The sequence below is a fragment of the Theropithecus gelada genome, chromosome 19 (genome assembly GCF_003255815.1).
Source record: "Theropithecus gelada isolate Dixy chromosome 19, Tgel_1.0, whole genome shotgun sequence".
NCBI classification, from domain to species: Eukaryota; Metazoa; Chordata; class Mammalia; order Primates; family Cercopithecidae; genus Theropithecus; species Theropithecus gelada.
In genome coordinates, this window is record NC_037687.1 from 24,008,252 (window position 1) to 24,035,655 (window position 27,404).

Genomic DNA, 27,404 nt, shown 5'->3' on the forward strand with positions numbered 1-27,404 from the left:
CCTGTAATCCCAGCACTTTGGGAGGCCGAGGTGAGCGGATTACTTCAGTCCAGGAGTTCGAGACCAGCCGGGGCAACATGGCGAGGCCCTGTCTCTACAAAAAATATAAAAATTAGCCGGGTGCACTGGCACACGCCTATAGTCCCAGATACTGTGCAGGCTGAGGTGGGAGGATCCCTTCAGCCGGGAAGGAGGAGCTTGCAGTAAGCTGTGATTGCAGCACTGCACTCCAGCCTGGGCGACGGAGCTTGTCTCACATTTTTTTTTTAAATATAGATGTTTATTATGCATTCATGCAGTAGATATTTAGTGCGTATCTACTAAGCAAGGGGCCCAGGCACTGCGATTCGGCGGTGAATCCGAGCATCCCCGCCTCCTGTTCCTGCCTCGTGATTGGCTGCTCTTGAACCAATGGCTGAAGAGTCCACCGCCAGCCCCGCGGCGTTCTCCCGCTGCAGCTTCCCCGGTTCGGTTTGCAGGCGGCGCTGTGGACCCACTGACTCCTCCGTCACACGCAGACCTGGTCCCCACCCTCTCTGTTTCTTCAGACTCTCAGAAATGAAGACAGTGTATACCCCAGCGTCCCACCCTCTTTACAAAATCCTTTTGTGCATTTTTCTGCCTGTGCAGGTTTCCAATGCAGGTCCGGAATCCCACGCCCGCCTCTTATCAACCAACCCCGACGGCTCTCCCGTTGATGTGACCTCCAGACATTCGGGCCCCTAGGGCGATGCTTGGGAAATCTTGACAGCTACCCAAGCCGGCAGTCGGCACTTCTCTGTGTTGGTTAATTGTTTACTCGTTTGTTTATTTATCCTGGAGTGGAGGCTAGCCGGGTGCGCGGAGGCGGCTGCCCCCAGGGAAGCCCGCTTCCTGTGGTTGACTTGCTCAACTACTGTCCGCCCTCTTGCGCACTGGAAAAAATTGCAGAGCTGGGAATGCACCCCTTGATGGTTCCGTTCATGCAGTAAAACAATGCCTGGGCCCCTGCCTTGTGCCTGGATCCGTGCTAGAGATGTCTACGATGACTGAGACAGCCCTGGCCCTGCCCTCAGGGGCCTCGCAGTCCGATGGGAAAGACCTATCACCAGATATGGACCACCCAAGGTGGCCAGGGCTTGGACGGGAGACCTAAAGGGACTGTGGGAGCCTGGAAGAAGCAGCTGACCCAGCCTGTGGCATCAGAGAAGGCCTCCTGGAAGAGGGGACATCTGAGCTAGCATCTCAAAGAAGGCTAGAAGGACAACGACTTTGTCTCTGGCTACCATGTCCCCAGTGCCTACCACCCCCTTGTTTAGCATTGGATTCTTTTTTTTTTTTTTTGAGACGGAGTCTCCTCCTTTCATCCAGGCTGGAGTGCAGTGGTGCGATCTTGGCTCTTCCGGGTTCAAGTGATTCTCCTGCTTCAGCCTTCCAAGTAGTTGGGATTACAGGCGTGCACCACTATGCCTGGATGATTTTTGTATTTTTTGTAGAGACAGGGTTTCGCCATGTTGTCCAGGCTGGTTTCGAACTCCTGGTCTCAAGCAATCCACCCACCTCAGCCTTCCAAAGTGCTGGGATTACAGGCCTGAGCTACTGCGCCTGGCCGACTCGTTCATTTTTATTTATTAACAAGTTTTAATTGTGGGCCATTTGCCAGACTTTGGAACTAGCCAGAGTCCCCTGCCATCAGAGGGCTCACACACAAAATGGTGATATCAACACAGAACTTCATTTAATCTTTTTAGAGACAGGGTCTGGCCCTGTGGCCCAGGCTGGAGTGCAGTGGCAGAATCATAGCTCACTGAAGGCTTGAACTCCTGGACTCAAGTGATCTTTCTTCCTCAGTCTCCCAAAGTGCTGGGATCCAACACAGAACTGCAAACCCTGAACCCTGAAGAAATGTTATGTGTAGTAACGTGACCCAGCTGTCTGGGTTTATATCTCAAACCTGCTACTTACTAGCTGTGTAACCTTTCTGTACCTTATAACTTACTCATAAGGTTGTGAGGATTCAGTGAGTTAATGGGTCTAAAGTGCTTTTAAACTGCTGCCTGGCATGTCCAGGTATGGTGGCTCATGCCTGTAAACTCAGCGTTTTGGGAGGCTGAGGCAGGAGGCTTGCTTGAGGTCAGGAGTTTGAGACCACCCTGGGCAACACAGCAAGACTCCATCTCCACCAAAAGATAAAAAAAAACTGACCAAGTGTCATGGTGAGGTCATGTAGTTCCAGTTGCTCAGGAGGATTGCTTGAGTCCAGGAAGTTGAGGCTGCCGTGAGCCCTGATTGTTCCACTGCACTCCAGCCTGGGCAACAGAGCAAGACCCTGTCTCAAAAAAAAAAAAAAATCCACAAAAAAAACAAATAAAAAGAATGTTGACTAGCCTGGCCAACATAGTGAAACCCCATCTCTATTAAAAATACAAAAATTTGCCAGGTGTGGTGGCAGGCAACTGTAGTCCTAGCTACTCGGGAGGCTGAGGCAGGAGAATCGCTTGAACCTGTGAGGTGCAGGTTGCAGTGAGCCGAGACCACGGCATTGCACTCCAGCCTGGATGCCAGAGTGAGACTCCATCTCAAAAAAAAAAAAAAAAAAAAAAAAAGTTGTGGCCAGGCTTTGGGAGGCTGACATGGGTGACAGCTTGAGGCCAGGAGTTCCAGACCAGCCTCGTCCGAACAGGTGAAACCCTGTCTCTACTAAAAATACAAAAATTAGCCAGGTGTGGCGCCTGTAGTCCCAGCTACTCAGGAGGCTGAGGTAGAAGAATCGTTTGAACCCGGGAGGTGGAGGTTGTAGTGAGCTGAGATTGCACCACTGCACTCCAGCCTGGGTAACAGAACAAGACTCTGTCTTGAAGAAAAAAAAAAAATGAGTGGGGCATGGCGGCACAAGCTTGTAATCCCAGCTGTAATCCCAGACTCTGTCTCAAAATAAAAAATTTTTAAAAGACTGTTGCTTGGTACAAAGTACTCATTTTTATTATTAAAGAACGAGGTATTAGGCCAAATCTGGGAGACTACCCTGAGAAGGTGACTTCAAGCTGAGAGTCGAAGGGTAAATCAGAGCTGATGGGTTCCCAAGGGGTTTGGGGGATCCAGCGTGAGCCCAACTGTCCTTGTTCTCCAGGTGCCGCCAGTTCACAAATTTAAGATTGAAAAGACCTGGAACACTGCATAGGTGTTAAAGACATTAATTTGAAGTACGGGTATCAGGAATTCACTGCCCCCCACCTTGTCTTTCCTGTGTCTCCTCAAGTAATATCAAAAGTCCCTTACACACCACGGTTTATAATGACAGCCCATGCACTCGATTTGGCAGCCCCACAGTGCTTAAAGAAAAGTTGTTGCTGTTGTTTCAAGCCACTAACATCTAAAAATCAGATTGAATGCATTAAAAGTACTTTTTTTTTTTTTTTTTTTTTGAGACGGAGTCTCCCTCTGTTGCCCAGGCTGGAGTCCAGTGCGATCTCGGCTCACTGCAACCTCTCCTTCCCGAGTTCAAGCCATTCTCCTGCCTCAGCCTCCCGAGTAGCTGGGATTACAGGCGCCCGCCACGACGCCCACCTAATTTTTGTATTTTTAGTAGAGACAGGGTTTCATGTTGGCCAGGCTGGTCTCGACCTCCTGACCTCAAGTGATCCGCCCGCCTCGGCCTCCCAAAGTACTGGGATTACAGGCGTGAGCCACCATGTCCGGCCCTAAAAGTGCTACATTAAAAAAAAAAATTAAAAAAAAAAAAAAGGAAAATCCTTTAATATAAAAAGCTTTATTAATGGAATAAACAAGCCCATGTAATTTTATTTATCAACGCTTACAGAGCGCTTACTATATGCAAGGCCTGATTTCCAGAGCTTTACAAAATATAATCTATTTAATTTTCACAGCAGCCCTACGAGAGAGGTATGATTATCATCCCATTTTATAGATGAAGAGACTTATGGCAGAAATGCCAAATGTAATAGGAAATAGCCTTTCTTCATGCATTCCACAAATATTGGCTCGGCGCCCGGGAAGCTCATCTTCCACGATCTGTACTTCCGGAGGAGTCCCAGAGGAACACCTCCTCAGTTCAGAGGAGTCAAGGGTTACAGCGGTGCCCTCTCCCATCACTACTCTTTTCCTTTCAGGCGCCCTAATTGACATTTGATTTGTAGTCATTTGCACAATGCTAAGTGACAGGCTTGGGCTGCACACAGTACTAGGCCGTCTTCCCTCTCCTGGGGATCAGGCGATCACAGAACTAAAAACAAGTTGCAAGGACGCGCGCGTTGGCTGCGGATTTTCTTCACAGCCAGGAGAAAGCACGCGCTCTCCATCCCCGCCTCTTCTTCCGGGACGACGAATTGCGAAGCTCGGATTGGGCTGAGGCGGGCCACGCCTCCTCATATCCTCCAATCAACTCCCTCTCTGGTGGGCTCCCTCCTTCTCAGCCCCGCCCCACCGCCCCACGTTACGTCGCTCCTTCTGGCCTCCTCCGTTATCCCGGGGGCTGCGGCTCGCGCGGCAAACCCACCTCCCGTTGCTTCCCATTGGCTGCTCAGGTCCCGCGCGAGCGGGATCGCGCCCTTCGCCCCCCACCCCCAAAACCGGGCCATGCCTTTCTCCTTCGGCTTTCTCCAGAAGCCAGCGCGAGGTGGCAGATCGGCTGCTTGAGGCGCGCGCGGAGACGCGCGCTCCTCCTGCGGGCCACTCCCTCTGCCCTGCGCCAACAGCTGCGCCGGCTGGCAGCCCCGCGCGCACGCGCGCTCCCCCACCCCGCTCCCTCTGCTCGTTTGCAGCTCGCCTAGAGCTCAGTCACGACGGCGGCCGCCGCAGTAGCTGCATTTTTGGGGGCGCACGCGCACTGCACCGTCCGCGGCGGTTCCTAACCTCAGGCAGCGGCGGTGGCAGTGAGACCCTAGGGTGCGCACGCGCTCTGACCTCTCCCCACTGCCTCGCTGGTTGTCCCTTCGCGGCGCGCGCCCAGGGGCCGTTATCCCCCTGCAACGGTCCACGCGCCGCGCACGCGCAGTAGCGAGGGGGCGCGCGCGCGGGAGCGGCCGTCGCAGGAAGGAGGTGCAGCCGCTGCCGCCATTGCGAGTGAGGGAGGGAGGGAGGGAGTGAGCGAGGCTGGTCCGCCCTCCCCCTGGTTCCCGCCCCTCCCCCCTTCCCCTCCCCGCCCCCGCCCCGAGGGAGAGCCGCGGCGCGGCGGCAGGAGGAGGTGGAGGAGGCGGAGGAGGGAACCCGCGAGGGAGGGTCCGCCCGGCCCCCCGCCGCCCGAGCCGCCGCCGCCGCCGCCGCCTCAGCCGCCGCTGGACTAGGAGCAGGGGAACATGGCGCCGGGGCCCCCGTCGTTGCTGCCGGGATCCTGGAGGCCGGGGCCGCGCTGAGGGCGCCCAGCTGGTGAGTGCGCGAGCTCACGGGCCCCGGGCGGCGAGGCCGGGCGCCGCCCCGCTGAGGGGTCCAGGGGGAGGCGGGGACGGCGGGGCCCGGAGCCCGCGAACAATGGAGGAGCTGGAGGGGGAGGGGAGGAGCGGCCCCCCCAGCTCCCCGGGCCCCGCCGTCCCCGTCGCTTCGCGCGTCGGCCCGGCCCGTGGGGCCTTTCTGCCCTTTGGACCTACCCCTGCCCGCCGCAGCCCTGCTGTCCCCGCCGCCGCCCCCACCCCCGATCAGTTGGGATCTCGGTGTCTGCCTCAGAGCCTCCCCGACTTCAGCCATCCGGCTCCCAATTCTGCGACCCCCTTCCCTCTTCCACCCCTCCATAATGCCCTTCGCTCTTCCCGGGCTCTGCAGTGCTTCTGGGACCCACCTTTTTCTCATTGACCATTTTGCATCCCTTAATTGTGGCTCCCACTTTTGAGATCCGTGACCCTTCTGCCTCTTCTCGATTCTGCTCTCACCACCCTTCAGATCTGTCCTCGGCCGCTTCTTTGACCTACCTGCTGTGCTATTATTCTTGTCTCAGAATATGTTGCACCCTGGGAGCTGTCCCTATAGGACCTGCGGTTCCAACCCCTTGGAGATCCATCTGAGACCCCTGTTCAACCAGGCACTGCTGCCCCAGGTCTTCCCCTTGGACTTAATCCGGTTCCCTCGTGGGCCCTACTATCTGCATTTCTGTCTGCCCTCTCACAGAGCCTGCTGCACCCCGGGATGCCCCTCGGCTGGCCTTCTGACCCTTCCGTGCCCCAGTTCATTCCCCTGATCCCCTCGGACTTGGCTGCACCGTGCTTGCCTCTTCCCCTTCTCAGCTCTTGTTACCGTTTGCCATTCAGACCCTTTCCTCTCTTCCATACCTTTCTGCCTCTCAGCTCTGCCCCTTGCCCGACCTCAGATCTTGCTGCGCTCCCCTCACCGGCTTGCTTCTGACTCTGCCTTCCCGGGAAGCAGCCTCCTCCCGCTTCTCTGACTCTGCAGGTCTCCCATTTCTGCTGTTCACTCAACTGATCTCTCCCTAACTCAGACTGCCTTCAGTTTCAGCCCCAGTGTTCTCTTGGAGGTTTCCTGTTTCCCCCACCTCCTTTTTGGCACTTCTCTGAGCTACTGCATGCATTTGCTACTCCTTTCTTTGGCCTGTCTCTCCTTCAGTTCTCTGCCTAAAAACTGCTTCCTGTCCCCTTTGCTCCAACTCCTCTCCTCCCCGTTTTAGCCCTTAGACATGCCCTTTAACGTCACTATACCTCTGATACCTCCCGGGCTGGTCACCCATCCCCTTCCCGTTGTGCATCTCACAGACCTGCCCCTAGATCCATTTTGTACCTGCACTTTCTCCTCGTTTTTTTCAATTCTGCCCCATCCTCTATTTAGTGTTTCCCTCCCCAGCTCGGCTGCTTCGGAGCTGTCCACTTGCCCGCATGTTTTTAGACCGGTTTTTAACTTCTGTATTGCCGTCCGCTCTTGGAGCGGTCCTTTAACACTGGGGTTCTTGTCACTGTGTCCCCTCTCTGTTCCCTCCCGAGTCTTAAGTTTTCCACATGACATTCTCTTCCCCCCACGATTTTGATTCAGCCTTCACCCTTCACTCTGCTTTATTTGCCCACCCTCCACTGCCCTGCCTCTTGTCTTCTTTTGGAGTTCTCACTCCCTCCAATTGTGACATTAAGATGTCTTCTTAATCATTCTTTCCTATGTATCCCCCCCACCTTCCTCTTGGAGCTGCCTCAGTGCTGTGATAGATTCTCACTCCCCTTACTCACCTTTGATATCCCTCTCCCAATTCTGTTCATCTTGGACTTGTTTCCTTCCTCACCTTTTTTTTTTTCCCCTTTCCCCTCGTATCTTGGCAGGCTCCTTCTCTTCCCATTTAGTTCCTATCAGACCTGCTCATCGCAGCTCACCACCCGTGGCCCACCCATTCCCCATTGAGCACTTCCCCTTTCAGGCATGTCTTTCTCTGTTTTCCATCCCTCTGCTGCAGAGGCAAAGGGGCTGGATTGGGCCTTAGGCTCTCAGGCTCTGAGACTGCAGATTCTCTCTCTGCACCCTAACCCTGAGGGTTCTATCCCCAGGGATCCTGAGAGATCTGGGTAAATAGGTGGGAGTTGGTTGATTGTTACTGCTCTGTGGAGTCTGGGAGTGTCTCCCCCATTTCTCCCACTTCCACTAGGTTAGTAGTGTGGAGGGAGGTAGATCTCTTTCCGTTGCCCCATTTTCTTTTCTCTGCTGTTTGCTCTCCCCCTTCCGCTCTCTGGGCTCTGCAGCTTTGTGTCCTTTGGAAAAGGGGATTGCAGCTGCTCACAGATCTTTATTCTCTTTCTCACTTTCCCTCTTTCCTTCTCTGAGCGGTTGCATACAGTACCCTGTCTCCTATTCTACCTCTAAGCCAGCACCCCTAGGAGTGTGCTTTTTTTTCCCCCAGCTGACAAGTCATTTTGTTTTACCTCTAGCTGGGGAAATGCCAGTTCTCAGATTCTCCCGATCCCACTGGGGGTTATGGCCACACTTGGACCTAGGGAAGCTACAGTCTTGCCTTCCCTAATGGCCTCTGGTTTGCAGTGTGACCTTGGGGGAGGGGATGGGGAAGGTGGGCTTATTATTTCTTTTTCACCTCTGCTCCAGGGAAGGCTCCAGCTTCCTGGTCTTCAAAATGGTGAGGGCTTGGGTTTGGAAAGCACTTTGCGGTTGTTTGTTGAAAGAGAGAGTGCCAAGTGTCACTCAGATTTCTGCCCTCTGGTATTGCAGGCTCTCCCTGCCACAGGAGCTGAGTGCCTCTGGGCAGATCCATGCTAGATTCTGGGGCTCATTGGTGTACAAGGGGTGTGTGGGTGGGCACTGACATTCCTTAAGCTTTTTGAGTGACCTGATTTGGTAGAGTTAGAAAAGGGTGCCAGGAACTGGTGGATGTGATTGGATTTTTAGTCTTATTATCTGAGAAATGCGTCTTAGCTACCATTCCTGAGCGATTTTCTTTAATGACTATATGGTTGGGCGGCAGGGCGGATTTAGGAAGTTCATTCAGGGGTAAAGGTGGTTTTTACAGTAAATCTATCCAACCATTTTCCTTCCTTAACTTGGGAAAGGGGATCTTTTGCATGTTCTAGGTTTATTTATTTTATTTCTTAAGTAAATCAAAAGCCTGATTTTTTTTTCCCTGCTGTGGCCTAGGGCAATTGTATATTAAAGTAGCCATCCAACTGTGAAGGAGCATTTACTGGAAGGATTTTCTTAACTGAGCTATGATCAAACTTTGTTTATTTTAGTACTTATTTAGAAATAATTCTGTGTGGACATATTTGAAATAAAAAACATTCACTGTCATCTACAGAGTTGGACCATTCACTCATCAAATATTAGGGCATTTGTATATGAGACAGTGAAGAGGGCTGATAGTAGATCTGTATGGCTCCTTGAACTTTTTAAAATTTTCTGACAGAATCTGGTAATTTTAATGATCTATGTATGGCATGGGTTTTCACCATTATTGACTTAAAGATTTTTTGATTCATTTCTGTTGGTGAATTTTTAGCCTTGTATATCATGATTAATTTCCTGAATTTATGTTAGAGTTTGTGTTACCCATGTTAGTATCAATGGTTGTTTTGTTTTTTATTCTTAATATAGAAGTGACAGATAATTGAGAATAAAAACAACTGTGTATGCAGTACTGCTTAAATGTGTGTCCCAGAGTTTTAATATCATTGGCAGCATAAAAAGGTCCTGCATGCCAAAAGCCTAAGTTTACATAATAGGGAGAGAGGAAACACAGAATAAAGAGCTGATTTTTTTCACCTACACTGCTAACTGATGTTCTTAAAGACTGTCAGATTTCTCTGAGGCCAGCAGAGGCCCCAACTCCAGCATTGACATTTGCTTTCATGATGGAATTGGGTGCTACAGAAATGTGAGGTGGTAGCCTTGGCCTTCTGGCACAGTTAATATGCCATTTGGAGTTGGAGATGGCGGTAGGCAACTGCTTTCGACGTAGTAACATGTTTTCAAGGGCTCTTGCCCTGCCTAGGAAATCTTTGTAAAGACTTTTAAAAACTAATCTGATCAAAGTTCCTCGTTTAAGTCATCATCTTGTTTTCAACTAACCTTTCTTTGGCCATCCCCCCGCCTTTTACCTGCCCCCCATTTTCCTTGGCATGGTGAAGGTTGACGCATTTAGGACGGTGACAAATCAGAAAATACTCATTCTTCTTGATCCAGAAGAGAAGAAGTTGAAAGAAGTTGTCGGTGTGCAGATTCATGGGCAGATCCATGGACCTTGATGGTGACTTTTGGCAAAGGACACAGCCTGGGAGGGGTGGGGGCTGCACAGGTGACAGTAAACCATAGCCTGATAAATGTTTGGTGAGTCTGCATGTGAGGAGGTGAGGCATCAGGTCAATATAGTTGGAGATTGAAAAGGTTGGAGTGGCTGTTGGTCTCCGTCTAGTCTGGTCTGCTTCCCATCTTTGGTCCACTGTGGTCTCCTGAGAGATGTTAGGCTGCTTGCAGGGTCTTCCTGTGATCTGCTATAACTATTGTCAGTCACCACCTGGCAGTCTAAACAATGTCTTGATTTACACAGTCATCGTGACTTTTTTTTTTTTTTTTTTTTTTGAGACGGAGTTTCACTCTTGTTGCCCAGGCTGGAGTGCAGTGGCGCAATCTCAGCTCCCCACAACCTCCGCCTCCCGGGTTCAAGCGATTCTCCTGCCTCAGCTTCTGAAGTAGCTGGGATTACAGGCATGCGCCACCACGCCAGGTTAATTTTTGTATTTTTAGTAGAGATGGGGTTTCATCATGTTGGCCAGGCTGGTCTTGAACTCCTGACTTCAAGTGATACACCTGCCTCGGCCTCCCAAAGTGCTGGGATTACAGGCATGAGCCACCACGCCTGACCTGTTTTTCCCTTTTTTAAAAAAATCTTCTGTTATTCATCACGGCACTATCCATGATGTCCAGTTGGTAAGATTTCTTTTTCACGATCTATAAAATGGCTAAAATTGAGATTCTTTGCATGAAGAGAGAAGGTGACTAGCAGAAATACCTCCTTTGACGCCTTGCGTTCATTGGAACTCAGTGTGAAAGTCAGTGCCTGGTCTAGCCTCCTCATTTACAGATGGAGGAATGGAAGGCTGGCATAACGCATTGTGACAGGCTTCCTGCCACAGCAGAAAAGTACTGGACTTATATAACGGCGGGGACCTGCCTTCTGATCTAGGCCTTGTCCTAATTAGTTGGGACCTTGAACAAATTGCTTTACCTCTCTGGGCTTCACCTTCCTAGTCTGAAGCCTGGTGTGCTGTCCAGGTCTGATTGTAGATTCTTGTTGTCCTGGGTCACGTACCAAGTTAGAGCTGGGGCTTAGGACTAAGCTCCTGTTGCTGCTCTTTGATTCCTCCCTCACCTGCCAATCCCCAACTGCCTGTCATCAAGTCCTATAACCTGGAGTTTGTGTAGCGGGCTCTTTCCCTGGGAGACGCAGTAAAATGAGCTGGATTACCCTTGTATACTTTTTCAGATATAAAATAAACACTGCCTGTTTTTCAACCGTTCACATGGAAATTACTTTATAATTTAGGGGGATGGGATTATCCAGATTATATTAGCTACATAACTGAAACCATATATCTCTTTTAAAAACAATATGGAATTTTTCAAGCTGAGTCATTGTTGACCTAGGCTCTCAAACAGCAATGGTCTGAATAGCACTTGTATTCCTGGCATTAAGAAATGCAAACAAATAATTGATGTTCATCTTCCCGAAAGTTTCTTTCTATTTAACTTTTGATCCAATGCTTTATCAGGCTTCATCTATGAAGAATTCTTGAAGATAACTTTTGGCACCTGTCAATCTAATTTTCATTTATTTGCTTCTCTGATATTGAGAAATGCCATTAAGTTGATATATTAGCAGAGAACCAGATACTTTCAGCCATGAAGTATCATTACAGGAAAGTAATATTTATTTTAGTTGAAAATAGCCAGACTTGCCTATCTCTCTCATTTTCCTTTATTGAAACAAACATTTTCTTTTTATGCACTTTGCAGCAGTTGTGACTGTTGTATTATAGATCTGTAGGTATTTCCTGCCCCTTTTGCTCTCCTAATATCTCTGCATTCTTACTTGGATGATGTCCTCGTCCTGGCCACTGTAGTAAATTGGTAATTGAATTTGAACAATTGAGAGGCAACTTCCTATGATGTAAAGAATGTTGAAGAAACCTGGATTCTAGCCCTAGCCCTGCCATTTACTAGCCGTGTAACTAGCCAAATCATTTTCAATTCTGTGGACTACAGTTCCTTCATTTGAAAAATGAGGGGATTATACTAGTTAGTTCCCATTCTGCCTTATGTTGTGGCTAATAATAGATTGTCATCTCTCTCTAGATAGATAGTAAACTCCTGAGGATGAGGAGCCTCTTACATTATCTTTGATTTCCCACCACACCTAGCAGAATACTTTGTACTTGGTAGGCCCCCATTGCATCCATGTTGATAGAAGATAAAACAGGTGCTAGAGTCTTTTTTTTTTTTTAGATGTTTATACCATCTGTAATGGCCATTTGCAGACTTTAAATGCTTAGAGGGCCTGCTGTCCTGGTCAGCTTTTTTTTTTTTTCTTTCTTTTTTTTTTTTTTTTTTGAGACGGACTCTTGCTCTATCGCCCAGTCTGGAGTGCAGTGGCGAGATCTCGGCTCACTGCAACCTCCGCCTCCTGAATTCCAGCTATTCTCATTCCTCAACCTCCCGAGTGGCTGGGATTACAGGCGCACGCCAACGATGCCCATCTAATTTTTATATTTTTAGTAGAGACGGGGTTTTGCCACATTGGCCAGCCTGGTCTCGAACTCCTGACCTCAGGTGAGCCACCGGCCTTGGCATCCCAAAGTGCTGGGATGACAGACGTGAGCCACCGCGCCTGGCCCTGGCCCAGGATACTTTAATCTGCATACTTGCTGTATTATAAATTTCTTGATCATGGTGACACAGTTAATAAGTAGTAAGGCAGTGTTAAGAATCCAGATCTGTCTGATTTCAAAATTTGTGTTTATTTTATTAGGCTACGTTGCCTCTCTGGGCGTATAATAATCAGCATAGTTCATCACCTTAAGGAATTTATAGTCAGTTGTAAACAATTAACCATATAGGGTGAAGAGAAGTAAATGTTGAATAGACTATTCTGATTAGTATCTGGCTTCTTGGGACATAATCCTGTATTAATGGTCTTGAAGACTTTCATATTCAGAGATTTGAGCACACAGTAGGTTCTGTATCACAGCATTTTGAAAAGAGTCTACACCACAAGTACCAGCTTGCCTTTTTAGCCAGCATATTTGGAAAAGTTGAGCATTTTATTTCTGACCTGGATTCAAACACAGGTGTAACAAAACTATAAGTAAACTAGTCTAACAGGAAGAAGGTAGAGATGTTTGGTCATGTAATAACTCCTTAAATCTACATTTTTTTCAGCAAGTAGAAAAGTATTTGGGTAGCTACAAATTGAGATATTTTCTTTAGGTAGGCAACTAAAAATATATGCATAGAATATATGCAACTACAATTTGTCAATTTACAATTAAAAATAAAAAAAGAAACATACAGATAGAAATACATCTTTCCTCTTGAGTTATTTATGTGGAGCTCACTATGATACTCTTTTTTTTTTTTTTTCTCGTGACGTAGTCTTCCTCTGTCACTCAGGCTGGAGCACAGTGGTGCAATCTCAGCTCACTGCAACCTTCACCTCCCAGGTTCAAGTGATTCTCCTGCTTCAGCGTCCTGAGTAGCTGGGATTACAGGCGCTCACCACCATGCCTGGCTAGTTTTTTGTATTTTTAGTAGAGATGGGGTTTCACCATGTTGGCCAGGCGGGTCTTAAACTCCTGACCTCAGGTGATCCTTATGCTTCGGCCTCCCAAAGTGCTGGGATTACAGGCCTGAGCCTCCCCATAGGGCCATAATACTTTATTTAGTAACTTTTTGCATTTAAGAAAATGTTAGTCTAAAAGTATGCTGGTTAGTTACAGCTAATAGTCTCCTGAGGTGTATATATATAGTTGGCCAGGCGTGGTGGCTCACGCCTATAATCCCAGCACTTTGGGAGGCCAAGGTGGGCAGATCACCTAAACACCTAGCCCCCAGAGGTAAAGGCTGCAATGAGCCATGATCGCGCCACTCCAGTCCTGCCTGGGTGATGAAGTGAGACTTTGTCTCAAAAAAAAAAAAAATTATGTGTGTGTGTGTGTGTGTATGTGTGTGTATATGTATTTGCATTGTGTGTTTGTGTATGTATATAGTTGCATTGTACTTTTTCCTCATTTTCATTTAAAAGAAAGGTCAAAACTGTGGCTTTATCTTTTGCAGCCTGCACTACTTAGGAATGAGACAAAGGAAAATGATTACCATTAATTGCCATGGGCAATTAAAAAGAGTTCTTTGTTCAGTAACAAATTGATTGTGTACAAATGAAAGTCAGCACTGCGTTAATACAAGATTATTAGATTCTTGAAATCTGCATCTTCTGGTAGAGTAGCTTTCACTTCAAGGGAATTATTTCACTGGGAATAGCTTACCTAAATGATTGGTGATAAAACGTATCACTAGATCTTTATTTTTCAGAAATGCCTATTAACGTTGTAGGTAGAGGCTGGTGGATATGCTGCTTTTATAGTAACCTTTTTAATGGCCTGAAATCACTGTGTATGTTTTTTAATGCTGCCAGCGTATAAGAAATTTCTTCCTCTGATTGCTCAGTCATTTGAGGAATGTAGATAAAGCCTTTGATAAATGAGGAAAAAGAGAAGACTCCTGACTGCTGTGGAGTGGGTCTTGGCTGTTGGCATGTACCAAGTAGTAGCCACTCAATAACCACAAAGGCTTAAAAAATGGCAGCCTTAGCTAAAGTTGTTATGATTTGATGTTATGTATATACAAAGTGTATATATTTTCTTGTGTACAAATCCCCTTTTAAGTTTTTTTCTTAAAAAATTAAAGTATAATCTACATGTAGAAAAGTAAATAAATCTTAAGTGTCCATTTCTGAATTTTTTGCATGTTGTACAAGCCCCTTTTTCCTATGATGGGGCATGATTCCCTTTTCTACATAGTTCTTACTGAGCTGGAAATTATTTGAGAGTCTAGTCTATATATGGCACTTCAATTATTACTTTAATATACAAATGTGAACATGTAGGATGTTTCTAACTTTACCTATCTGGGCAGGGTCAAATACCTGATAAAGAATGGGATAACGGTGATTTCATTGTATAAATTATCACAAGTGTGAAAGCATTCCTTTAACAGATCTTTTCTACTCGTGTTGTAATTCCAGATTATTTTGGTCTCTGTTTGCAGAAATTAAAAGAAAAGAGATAGTGGTCGATGCTGATGAGAGTGAAATGGAACTGATATTGAAATTACTATCAGGTCTGCAAACTAGTGTGAACTTTCAGGAAAGTAGTTTAGCAATGTTTTATTTGTTTGTTTTTTGAGATGGAGTCTTGCTGTGTCACCCAGGCTAGAGTGCAGTGGCATGATCTCGGCTCACTGCGAGCTCTGCCTCCCGGGTTCAAGCAATTCTCCTGCCTCAGCCTCCCCATTAACTGGGATTACAAGCGCGTGCCACCATGCCTAGCTAATTTTTGTACTTTTAGTAGAGATGGGGTTTTGCCATGTTGGCCAGGCTGGTTTTGAACTCCTGACCTCATGTGATCTACCTGCCTCGGCCTCCCCAAGTGCTGGGATTACAGGCGTGAGCCACCGCACTCGGCCTGTTTTTCTTATTGTTGTTGTTTGTTTGTTTGTTTGTTTTTTTCCAAGAGAGAGTTTTGCTCTGTTGCTCAGGCTGGAGTGCAGTGGCGTAATCTTGGCTCACTGCAACCTCCGCCTCCCGGGTTCAAGGGATTCTCTTGCCTCAGCCTCCCAAGTAGCTGGGATTACAGGCACCCACCACGATGCCTAGCTAATTTTTGTGATATATTTATATGTGTGTGTGTATATATATATATTTTGTTGTTGTTGTTGTTGTTTTGAGTAGGTACGAGGTTTCACCATGTTGGCCAGGGTGTTCTCGAATTCCTGACCTCAAGTGATCTGCCCACCTCGGCCTCCCAGAGTGCTGGGATAACAGGTGTGAGCTACCATGCCCATCCAGCAATGTTTTAAGAAACATACAATCCTTGATCTACTTATAAGAATCTATAGGGCCAGGTGCGGTGGCTCATGCCTGTAATCCCAGCACTTGAGGAGTCCTAAGCGGGCGGATCTCTTGAGGTCAGGAGTTCGAGACCAGCCTGGCCAACATGGTGAAACCCCATCTCTACTGAAAATACAAAAAATTAGCCGGGCATGGTGGCAGGTGCCTGTAATCTCAGCTATTCGGGAGGCTGAGGTAGGAGAATCGCTTGAACCCGGAAGACAGAGGTTGCATTGAGTGGAGATTACGCCATTGCACTCTAGCGTGGGTGACAGAGTGAGACTCTGTCTCACAGAAAAAAAAAAAAAGAATCTATAGGGACCGAGAAATAGAGATGTGAATCAAGATTGTATACAAAAGAAATGTTAACTATGTTAACTATATGGATGTTTATAAATTAACAAAAAAAAATCTAAATGTTTTAACCTTAGGGGAATGGTTTGCTTTATGGAAAGGTTATGGAGTCATTAAAAAAAGTATGTTTTTGAGAATATTTGACATGGGAAAGTGCACACAAAATAAAATTAAATGTGGGAAAAAATAGGATATAGAACTATAAACAGCATGAGTCCAGTTATTTTAAAATATATATACGAAAAAGTGGAAGAAATATGCTGAAGTATTACTAGTTAACTCTGTGTTGTAGGATTATGGGTGATTAAAACTTTTTTTTGAATTTTCCCAAGCTTTCCACAATGATTTTACTATTTCTGATTCAGGGAAAACAAGATTAAACAAGTTTTTTTTTTTGTAGTGTGGTTGTCTTGTGTTTGGCTTTTCCTATAAACATATGAAGGAAAAATTGAGCCAAAAAGCAATAAATTAGCCATGGTAAGATCTGTTGGACTCTAGTATCTTCGAAGGTAAGACATTCACCCTTTCTTAGAGAATAATCAAATTAATTACTAATAATATTACCAAATAATAACAGTGACCTGTTTATTACATACCAGAAGACTACGAAATGTTATCTTATATTCTCCTCACAATAACCCTCTGGGGTAGGTGGTATTCTCACCTTCTAGATGAGGAACCGAGGTTCCAGAGAGGGGACTTGCCCAAGGCCACATGGCTAGTAGGTCCCCAAAGCAGTCTGGCCCAGAGTCTCTGCTCCCTACTGCCTTCTCTGGCCAACTTTACAGTTTCCAGAATGCTTTTTTTACACACTTTCCAGAAAGTCTGGAAAGGACTTTACACTTTCCAGAATGGTTTCGCCCAGTGTGATCTCAGCCCGGAGATGAAGATAATTCAAATCTACTCCATGGTGGATAGAGCTGAACCCTTGGTTATCTTTAAACAAGGTTCTCTTCTAATCCCCGAAGTGTGCTTGTTTTAAGAGAAAGGAGCAGGGCCGGGCGCAATGGCTCACGCCTATAATCCCGGCACTTTGGGAGGCCAAGGTGGGCAGATCACGAGGTCAGGAGATCGAGACCATCCTCGATCGATAATACGATGAAACCCCCTCTCTACTAAAAGTATTTTCGTGAAAATATGAAAAAATTGGCTGGGCATGGTGGCAGGCGCCTTTAGTCCCAGCTACTCGGGAGGCTGAGGCAGGAGAATGGCGTGAACCCGGGAGGCGGAGCTTGCAGTGAGCGGAGATCGCCACTGCACTCCAGCCTGGGTGACAGAGTGAGACTCCGTCTCAAAAAAAAGCAGGCTGGGCACGGTGGCTCACACCTGTAATCCTGGCACTTTGGGGGGCCGAGGTGGGCGGATCATTTGAGGAGTTCAAAACTGCCCTAGCCAACATGGTGAAACCCCATCTCTACTAAAAATACAAAAAAAAATTTAGCCAGGCTTGGTGACGGGCACCTGTAATCCTGCTACTTGGGAGGCTGAGGCAGGAGAATTGCTTGAACCCAGGAGGTGGAGGTTGCAGTGAGCTGAGATCGTGCCACTGCACTCCAGCCTGGCTGACAGAGTGAGACTCCATCTCAAAAAAAAAAAAAAAGCCATTGGTCAAAGTCAGAAATGGCTATAAAATTAGTTATGTGTTCCCTTTTATGCGCCAAAAACATTTTAATAGGCTGGCGTGCAATGGCACAATCTTGGCTCATTGTAACCTCCACCTCCCGGGTACACGTGATTCTCTGGCCTCAGCCTCCTGAGTAGCTGGGATTACAGGCATGCACCACCACGCTGGGCTGATTTTGTATTTTTAGTAGAGACAGAGTTTTTCCATGTTCGTGAGGCTGGTCTCAAACTCCTGACCTCAGGTGATCCGCCCGCTTCAGCCTCCCAAGTGCTGGGATTACAGGCGTGAGCCACCTTGCCCGGCTAAGCTAAGCTATTAAAATTTTTTTTCCCAGAGTCCTATTTTGAAGTCCTGTCTTTAATTAATTTTATTTAAATAATTTAGCAAAAGTATTAAGCAGAAGAGGGAACAAACTAGTTCTTTGTAGTTCAGAGGATAGAGGTAGAGGTATGGGTATCTACAAGGTTTACAGTGCACAAAACATGCCTCCTCCTCTGTCGGAGAATTTATATGCCGTTTATAAAACAAAAGCAATTCTTCCCTTACAGGTAACACAAGGAACACCCTGTTTCTTTAGCAGAATGTAAAAAATTTAGAAGGCCAGTGGCCTGATTATTTTTCCTTGATCTTATCTTAAAGAATTATGTGTGACTAAGCATTTCAATGCAAGAATGCATTGACTAGGAAGACCGATTTCATCTTATTATGAGAAAGAACTTTTTTTTTTTTTTTTTTCGAGACGGAGTCTCGCTCTGTCACCCAGGCTGGAGTGCAGTGGCTGGATCTCAGCTCACTGCAAGCTCCGCCTGCCGGGTTTTATGCCATTCTCCTGCCTCAGCCTCCCGAGTAGCTGGGACTACAGGCGCCCGCCACCTCGCCCGGCTAGTTTTTTGTATTTTTTTTTTTTTAGTAGAGACGGGGTTTCACCATGTTAGCCAGGATGGTCTCGATCTCCTGACCTCGTGATCTGCCCATCTCGGCCTCCCAAAGTGCTGAGATTACAGGCTTGAGGCACCGCGCCCGGCCGAGAAAGAACTTTTAAAGAAAGTGATCCAAGCTCGCGTTTTATGTTTTGTCTTTTTTTTTTTTGAGTCGGAGTCTTGCTCTGTTGCCCAGGCTGGAGTGCAATGATGCGATCTTTGGCTTACTGCAACCTCTGTCTCCTGGGTTCCAGCAATTCTCCTGCCTCAGCCTTCTGAGTAGCTGGGATTATAGGCACACGCCACCACACCTGGCCAATTTTTGCATTTTTAGTAGAGATGGGGTTTCACCATGTTGGTCAGGCTGGTCTCGAACTCCTGACCTCTTGATCCGCCTGCCTGGGCCTCCCAAAGTGCTGGAATTCCAGGCATGAGCCACCACGCCCGGTCTCGTTTTGTCTTAAATAAACAATAATTTTAAAGTTTACCCCATTTGGTTTTATTGTCGTTTTTATTTAACAAGATGTCTACACATATATCTATTAAATGTTTATTTACTGATCATCCTTTCTGTTGTTGGGGAGAGTAACAGATCTTCAAGGAGGTTGGTGTTCAGGCATCAGGAAGAAATTGCAAAATAAAGCATTTTGGATGCTCTGTGAGATTTTTGTCTTTTGTTCCTCCATTTGTTCTGTGACATCACCTAGAACATGACCTGACAGGTCAGTAGGAGCTCAGTCTTTCTTCGTTGAATAAAGGTATGAGTTTCTGAATGAGAGAACCCTGGAATAGATGAAGTTTGTCGCCTTTCAGTCTTCAGATTCTTGTGATTCCTCAAGCCAGGTAGAGGAAAGAAACTTACCTATTGTTAGTTTTCATTTGCATCTTACCAACTTTGTGACTTAGGACAAGTCGTTTATTCTTATTCTGAGTTCTCTTGTCTATAAAATGGGCTTAAATACCTATTTTGCTTGCCACGGTCTTTTTATTTTTATTTTTTGAGAACTAAATGCCAAGAGTAAACATAACGCTGAAGTTGGTAACCTTTGATTTTGCTGGAAGAATGAAAGAGAGCAATTAGGTAATTAAAATGTTCAGGTAAGTGAGCATGTGAGAGTGTTGCAAAGACGGCATAATGAAATTTTGGATCAGTGGAGCAGCACATGCTATTGATTTGTTATCTCTTGGTCTTTGTACAACTTGTAATTTGCCCCCAGGTAGCAGATAGTTTGAAGGTCTTATCAGAAAGTGTCTCATACACCTAAATGTTAACACCAGGTCATAGGCCAAATAGCAGTTGTCCACATTTGTTCAGGCCTCCGTTACTCTTTTTCTCATCATGACACATGGCTTAGGTTTGAGTCCCAGTCCCACCTCTTACCTGCTCTGCACCCTCCGACAAGGCCCCTTAAACTCTTGGTACCTTAGGCACGTCGTCTATTAAAAAGGAGAATATGGTAGTGCTTACTCATAGGGTAACTGTGCTAGTTAATATGCTTACTATATGTCATTATTAGTGCTGCCCTACCTGGACCTGGCTTTTTTTTTTTTTTTAATTTTTTTTTTTTGAGACAGGATCTCACCCATGCTCCATGGAGTACAGTGGCATTATCACACCTTACTGCAGCCTTACCTCACAGGCTCAATCATCTTGCTTCAGCCTCTGAGTAGCTGGGACAACAGGTGTATGCATGCCACCAAGCCCAGCTAATTTTTTTTAAATTTGTTGTTGTTGTTTTCTTTTGAGATGGAGTCTCACTCTGTTGCCCAGGCTGGAGTATAGTGGCGCAATCTTGGCTCACTGCAACCTCTGCCTCCCGGTTTAAGTGATTCTCCTGCCTCAGCCTCCCATGTAGCTGGGACTACAGGCACCCACCACCACACCTGGCTAATGTTTGTATTTTTGCTAGAGACGGAGTTTCACCATATTGGCCAGGCTGGTCTGGAACTCCTGACCATGATTCTCCCGCCTCAGCCTCCCAGAGTGCTAGGATTACAGGCGTGAGCCTCCGTGCCCAGCCTAAATGTTTTTATTTTTCACAGAGGCATGGACTTGCTGTGTTGCCCAGGCTGGTCTTGAACTCTAGACTCAAGCCTCCCTTTTCAGCCTCCCAAAGTGCTGGGATTACAGGTGTGAGCACTTGGCCGGACTTGGCTTTAAGAGACCAGCTAAAGAATATAGTGGTAGGAAAATAAATATAGACATAACTCAGAGATAGTGTGGGATTAGGTCCAGACTACTGCAATAAAGCATATATGGCAATAAAGCCAGTCACGTATTTTTTGGTTTCCCAGTGCATATAAAAGTTATATTTTGGTCAAGCGCAGTGGCTCATGCCTGTAATCCCAGCACTTTGGGAGGCTGAAGTAAGTGGATCACCTGAGGTCGGGAGTTTGAGACCAGCCTGACCAACATGGAGGAACTCCATTTCTAGTAAACATACAAAATTAGCCAGGCGTGGTGGCGTACGCCTGTAATCCCAGCCACTCAGGAGTCTGAGGCAGGAGAATCACTTGAAACCAGGAGGCAGAGGTTGCGGTGAGCCAAGATCATGCCATTGCACTCCAGCCTGGGCAACGAGCAAAACTCTGTCTCAAAAAAAAAAAAAGTTATGTTTTGGCCAGGTGCGGTGGGTCATGCCCGTAATCCCAGCACTTTGGGAGGCGGAGGTGAGTTGATAACCTAAGGTCAGGAGTTCGAGACCAGCCTGGCCAAAGTGTTGAAACCCCGCCTCTACTAAAAATACAAAAATTAGCCAGGCATAGTGGTGGGCACCTGTAATCCCAGCTACTTGGGAGCCTGAGGCAGGAGAATTGCTTGAACCTGGGGGGCGGAGGTTGCAGTGAGCCGTGATCGTGCCATTGCACTCCAGCCTGGACGACAAGAGCAAGACTGTCTCAAAAAGTAATAAAAAAAATTAAGAAATAAAAGTTATCTTTACGCCATACTGTAGTCTAAGTGTGCAGTAACATTATGTCTTTAAAAAGGTATATAAATTTTAAAATACCTTTTTTAAAAATTTAAATATTTTATCAATTAATTTTTTTGTGTTGGGGGCGGACAGAGTTTCGCTCTTGTTGCCCAGGCTGGAGGTTAGTGGCGTGATCTCAGCTCATTGCAACCTCTGCCTCTCGGGTTCAGGCAATTCTCCTGCCTCAGCCTCCCAAGTAGCTGGGATTACAGGCGCCTGCCACCATGCCTGGCTAATTTTTTGAATTTTTAGTAAAGATGGCGTTTCATCATGTTGGCCAAGCTGGTCTTGAATTCCTGACCTCAGGTGATCTACCCGCCTTGGCCTCCCAAAGTGCTGGGATTACAGGCGTGAGCCACCGTTCCCGGCTTAAACTTTTTTATTTTTTATGGTTTTTTTTTTTTGAGACAGAGTCTTCTTTTGTTATCCAGGCTAGAGAGTGCAGTGGTGCTCACTGCAGCCTCCACTTCCCAGATTTAAGCAATTCTCTCGGCATCCTGAGTAGCTGGAACTACAAATGCGCACCACCACACCTGGCTAAAGTTTTTGTAGTTTTAGTAAAAACGGGGTTTCTGCACATTGACCAGGCTGGTCTCAACTCCTGGCCTCAAGTGATCCACCCATCTCGGCTTCCCAAAGTGCTGGGATTACAGGTATCAGCCATCACGCCTGGCCTAATATTTATTTTATTTTTTTGAGACAGACTCTCACTCTGTCACCCAGTTTGACATGCAGTGGTGCAGTCTTGGCTCACTGCAACATCTGCCTCTCGGGTTCAAGCAATTCTTGTGCCTCAGCCTCTGGAGTAGCTGGGTCTAGAGATGCGCACACCACCATGCTTGGCTAATGTTTGTATTTTTCGTAGACATGGGGTTTCGCCATGTTGGCCAGGGGATCTCAAACTCCTAGCCTCAAGTGATCTGACCACCTCGGCCTCCCCAAGTGCTGGGTTGATAGGCAGGAGCCACGGTGCCCAGCTCCCCCAACTTCTTTTCTTTGTTGTTGTTGTTGTTGTTTTTGAGATATCTCATTCTGTTGCCCAGCCTGGAGTGCAGTGGTGTGGTCACAGCTCACTGCAGCCTCAACCTCCTGGGCTCAGGTGATTCCTTGGCCTCAGCCTCCTGTAAAAATACGTTATTGCTTAAAAAATGCTAGTGATCATCTGAGCCTTTGGTGAGTCATAACCTTTTTGCTAGTGGAGGGTCCTGCCTTGATGCTGATGGCTTCTGACTCATCAGGGTGGTGGTTACTGAAGGTTGGGCTGGCTGTGGCAGTTTGTTAAAATAAGGCAACAGTGAAGTTTGCCACATTCATTGAGTCTTCCTTTCATGAAAGATTTCTTTGATAGCATTTTATCCATAGTAGATATTCTTTCAAAATTAGAGTCAATCTTCTGAAACCCTGCTGCTACTTTATCAGCTAAGCTATGTAATACTCTGAATCCTTGGTGTCATTTTTACAGTGTTCACAGCATCCTCACCAGGAGTAGATTCCATCTTAAAAAAATGCTGGGCGGGCCAGGCATGGTGGTTCATGTCAGTAATCCCAGCTCTTTGGAAGACTGAGGTGACCTCATCTGAGGTCAGGAGTTGGAGACCAGCCTGGCCAACATGGAGAAACCCTGTCTCTACTAAAAATACAAAAATGGCCAGGTGCGGTGGCTCACACCTGTAATCCCAGCACTTTGGGAGGCCAAGACAGGCTGATCACGAGTTAAGGAGATCGAGACCTTCCTGGCTAACATGGTGAAACCCTGTCTCTACTAAAAATACAAAAATTAGCCAGGTGTGATGGCACGTACCTGTAATCCCAGGTACTCAGGAGGCTGAGGCAGAAGAATCAGTTGAACCCAGGAGGAAGAGGTTGCAGTGAGCCGAGATCATGCCACTGCACTCCAGCCAGGACAACAGAGTGAGACTCCATCTCAAAATAAATACATAAATAAAAATACAAAAATTAGCCATGCATGGTGGTGAGCACCTGTAGTCCCAGCTACTCAGGAGGCTGAGGCAGGAGAATCGCTTGAACCCAGGAGGCGGAGGTTGCAATAAGCTGAGATTGCACTATTGCACTTCAGCCTGGGTGGCCAAACTAGACTCTGTCTCAAAAATCATCATCATCATCATCATCATCATCGCTGGGCGTAGTGGCCAACCCCCAGCACTTTGGGAGGCCGAGGCGGACGGATCACTTGAGGCCAGGAGTTAGGGACCAGCCTGACCAACATGGTAAAACTCCATCTCTACTAATATGCAAATTAGCCAGGCACGGTGGTATATGCCTGTAATCCCAGCTACTTGGGAGGCTGAGGCATGAGAATTGCTTGAAACCTGGAGGCGGAGGTTGCAGTGAGCTGAGATTGCGCCACTTCACTCCAGTCTGGGCGATGGGGCAAGACACTGTCTCAAAAAAAAAAAAAAAAAAAAAAAATTTACTTTCTTTGCTCACCAATAAGAAGCAATTTCTGGCTGGGCGTGTGGCTCACGCCTGTAATCCCAGCGCTTTGGGAGGCTGAGGCGGGCGGATCACCTGAGGTCAGGAGTTTGAGACCAGCATGGCTAACATGGAAACCCCCTGTCTACTAAAAATACAAAATTAGCCAAGCATGGTGGTGCACGCCTGTAATCCCAGCTACTCGGGAGGCTGAAGCAGGAGAATCACTTGAACCCAGGAAGCAGAAGTTGCAGTGAACTGAGATCGCGCCATTGTACTCCAGCCTGGGCAACAAGAGTGAAACTCCATCTCAAAAAAAAGTAATTTCTCCTCTATTCAGATTTTATTATGAGATTGCAACAATTCTGTCACATCTTCAAACTCCATTTCTAATTGTAGTTGACTTTCTACCACATCTGTGGTGACTTCATTCAATGAAGTCTTGAACTTCTCAAAGCTGTCTGTGAGGGTTAGAATCAACTTCTTCCCAATTCCTGTTCATGTTGATATTGTGACCTCTCTCATGACTCACGAATCTTCTTTTTATTTTTATATTTTTTTAAGAGATGAGGTCTTGCTCTGTCACCCAGGGTGGAATGCAGTGGTGTGATCATAGCTTACTGCAACTTTGAACTGGGCTCAAGGGATCCTGTCTCAGCCTACCAAGTACCTGAGACTACAGGCATATGCTGCCATGCTGGACTAATTTTTTTTTTTTTTTTTTAAAGATGGGGTCTTGCTACATTGCCTGGGTTGGTCTTGAACTCCTGGCCTGAAGGAATCCTCCTGCCTCAGCCTCTCAAATGGATGTTCCTTTTTTTTTTTTTGAGATGGAGTCTCACTCTGTCACTTGGGCTGGAGTGCAGTGGCGCGATCTCAGCTCGCCACAATCTCTGCCTCCCGGGTCCAAGCAGTTCTCTGGCCTCAGCCTCCCAAGTAGCTGGGATTACAGGTGCATGCCACCATGCCCGGCTAATTTTTGTATTTTGAGTGGTGATGGGGTTTCACCATGTTGGCCAGGGCTGGTCTTGAACTCCTGACCTCGTGATCCACCCACCCTGGCCTCCCAAAGTGCTGGGGTTACAGGCATAAGCCACTGTGCCTGGCTCAAGTGGATGTTCTTAATGGGATCATGGGATCTAGAATGTGAATCCTTTTCAGAAGGTGGACTTTACCCAGATCCATCAAAGGAATGACTATGGCAGTGTTGCCTTATGAAATGTGTTTCTTAGGTAATAAGACTTTGAAGTCTGAATTACTCCTGGATCCATGGGCTGCAGAAAGGATGTTGTGTTAGCAGGCAAGAAAACAACATTAGTCTTGTACATCTCCATCAGAGCTTTTGGATGACTGGGTGCCTTGTCAATGAGCAGTAATATTTTGAGAAGAATCTTTTTTTGCAAGCAGTAGGTCTCAATGGTGTGCTTAAAATATTCAGTAAACTGTGCTGTAAACAGATGTACTGTCATCCAAGCCTCGTTCCATTTATAGAGCACAGGTAGAATACAGTTAGCATGATTCCTAAGGCCTGTAGGATTTTCCGAATAGTAAATAAGCATTGACTTCAATTTAAAAAGTTACTAGCTACATTTGTCCCTAACAAGGGTCAGCCTGTCCTTTGAAGCTTTGAAGCCAGCCATTGACTTCCCTCTAGCTCTAGAAGTCCTAGATGGCATCTTTTTCCAACATAAGGCTGTTTTGTCTACAGTAGCCACCTTCATCAAGGTGAGCTAGGTCTTCTAGATGACTTGCTGCAGCTTCTCCATCAGCACTTGCTGCTTCATCTTGCACATTTATGTTATGGAGGTGGCTACTTTCCTTAAACCTTGTTAACCAGTCTGCCAGCTTCCAACTTCTCTTCTGCAGCTTCCTCATCTCTCAACCCTATTGGATTGAAGAGAGTTAGGACCTTGCTCTGGATTAGGTGTTGGTTTAAGGGAATGTTGTGGCTGGTTTGATCTTCTGTCTAGACCACTCAAACAAACTTCATTTTTTTTTCCTGTTTTTTTTTTTTTTTTTTTTTTTTGAGACAAGGTTTCACTGTGTCACCCAGGCTGGAATGCAGTGGCATTATTATGGCTCACTGCAGCCTCAACCTCCCAGCCTCAAGCAGTCCTCCCACCTCAACCCCCCAGGTTGCTTGCTGGGATTGCAGGCATGTGGCACCATCCCTGGCTAATTTTTATTTTATTTTTTTAGAGACAGTATCGGCCTATGTTGACCACACTGGTCTTGAATACCTGGCCTCAAGCAGTTGTCCCGCCTTGGCCTCCCAAAGCACTAGGTTTACAGGCATGAGCCACTACACCCTGTCAAACTTTCTCCGTATCAGCAATAGGCTGTTTCACTTTATTTTATTTATTTATTTTTAAATTTTACTTTTAAGTTCTGGGATACATCTGCAGAATGTGCAGATTTGTTACATAGGTATACATGTGCCATGGTGGTTTGCTGCACCTATCAACCTGTCATCTAGGTTTTAAGCCCCATGTGCATTAGGTATTTGTCCTAATGCTCTCCCTTTCCTTGCTCCCCACTTCCCGACAGGCCTGATGTTCCCGTCCCTGTGTCCATGTGTTCTTATTGTTCAACTCCCACTTATGAGTGAGAACATGCAGTGTTTGGTTTTCTGTTGCTGTGTTAGTTTGCTGAATGATGGCTTCCAGCTCCATCCATGTCCCTGCAAAGGACATGAACTCATTCTTTTTTATGGCTGCAGGCTGTTTCACTTTCTTATTACTCATGTGTTCACTAGAGTAGCACTTTTAATTTTTTTTTTTTTTTGAGACGGAATCTGGCTCTGTTGCCCAGGCTGGAGTGCAGTGGCCGGATCTCAGCTCACTGCAAGCTCCGCCTCCCGGGTTTATGCCGTTCTCCTGCCTCAGCCTCCAGAGTAGCTGGGACTACAGGCGCCCGCCACCTCGCCCGGCTAGTTTATTTTTTTTTTTGTATTTTTTAGTAGAGACGGGGTTTCACCGTGTTAGCCAGGATGGTCTCGATCTCCTGACCTTGTGATCTGCCTGCCTCGGCCTCCCAAAGTGCTGGGACTACAGGCTTGAGCCACCGCGCCCGGCCAGCACTTTTAATTTCTTTCAAGAACTTTACCTTTGCATTGACAACATGGCTGTTTGGTACAAGAGGCCCAGCTTTCAGCCCCTCTTGGCTTTTGACATGTCTTCCTCACTAGGCTCAATCATTTCTAGCTTTTGATTGAAAGCGAGGGACATGTGACTCCTCCTTTCACTTGAGCACTTAGAGGCCATTGTGGGATTATTAATTGGCCTAATTTCTTTTTTTTTTTTAAAGAGTCTCACTCTGTTGCCCAGGCTGGAGTACAGTGGCACGGTCTTGGCTCACTGCAACCTCCGCCTCCCAGGTTCAAGTGATCTTCCTGCCTTAGCCCCACTAGTAGCTGAGATTACAGGCATGCGCCACCATGCCCGGCTAATTTTTTTTTTTTTTTTTTTAGTAGAGACAGAGTTTCACCGTGTTGGCCAGGCTGGTCTCGAACTCCT

The 27,404-nt window shown here is 46.7% G+C and overlaps 1 protein-coding gene across 1 annotated transcript in view; it reads left to right on the forward strand.

Moving 5' to 3' along the window:
- Positions 1 to 5,191: 5,191 nt before the first annotated feature.
- ARHGAP35 (Rho GTPase activating protein 35) overlaps positions 5,192 to 27,404 on the forward strand; it is a 146,457-nt gene continuing 124,244 nt past the window's right edge. Inside the window, exon 1 of the mRNA XM_025366325.1 lies at positions 5,192 to 5,364. The gene's annotated coding sequence lies outside the window, so the exon portion shown is untranslated. The remainder of the gene's footprint in view (positions 5,365 to 27,404) is intronic.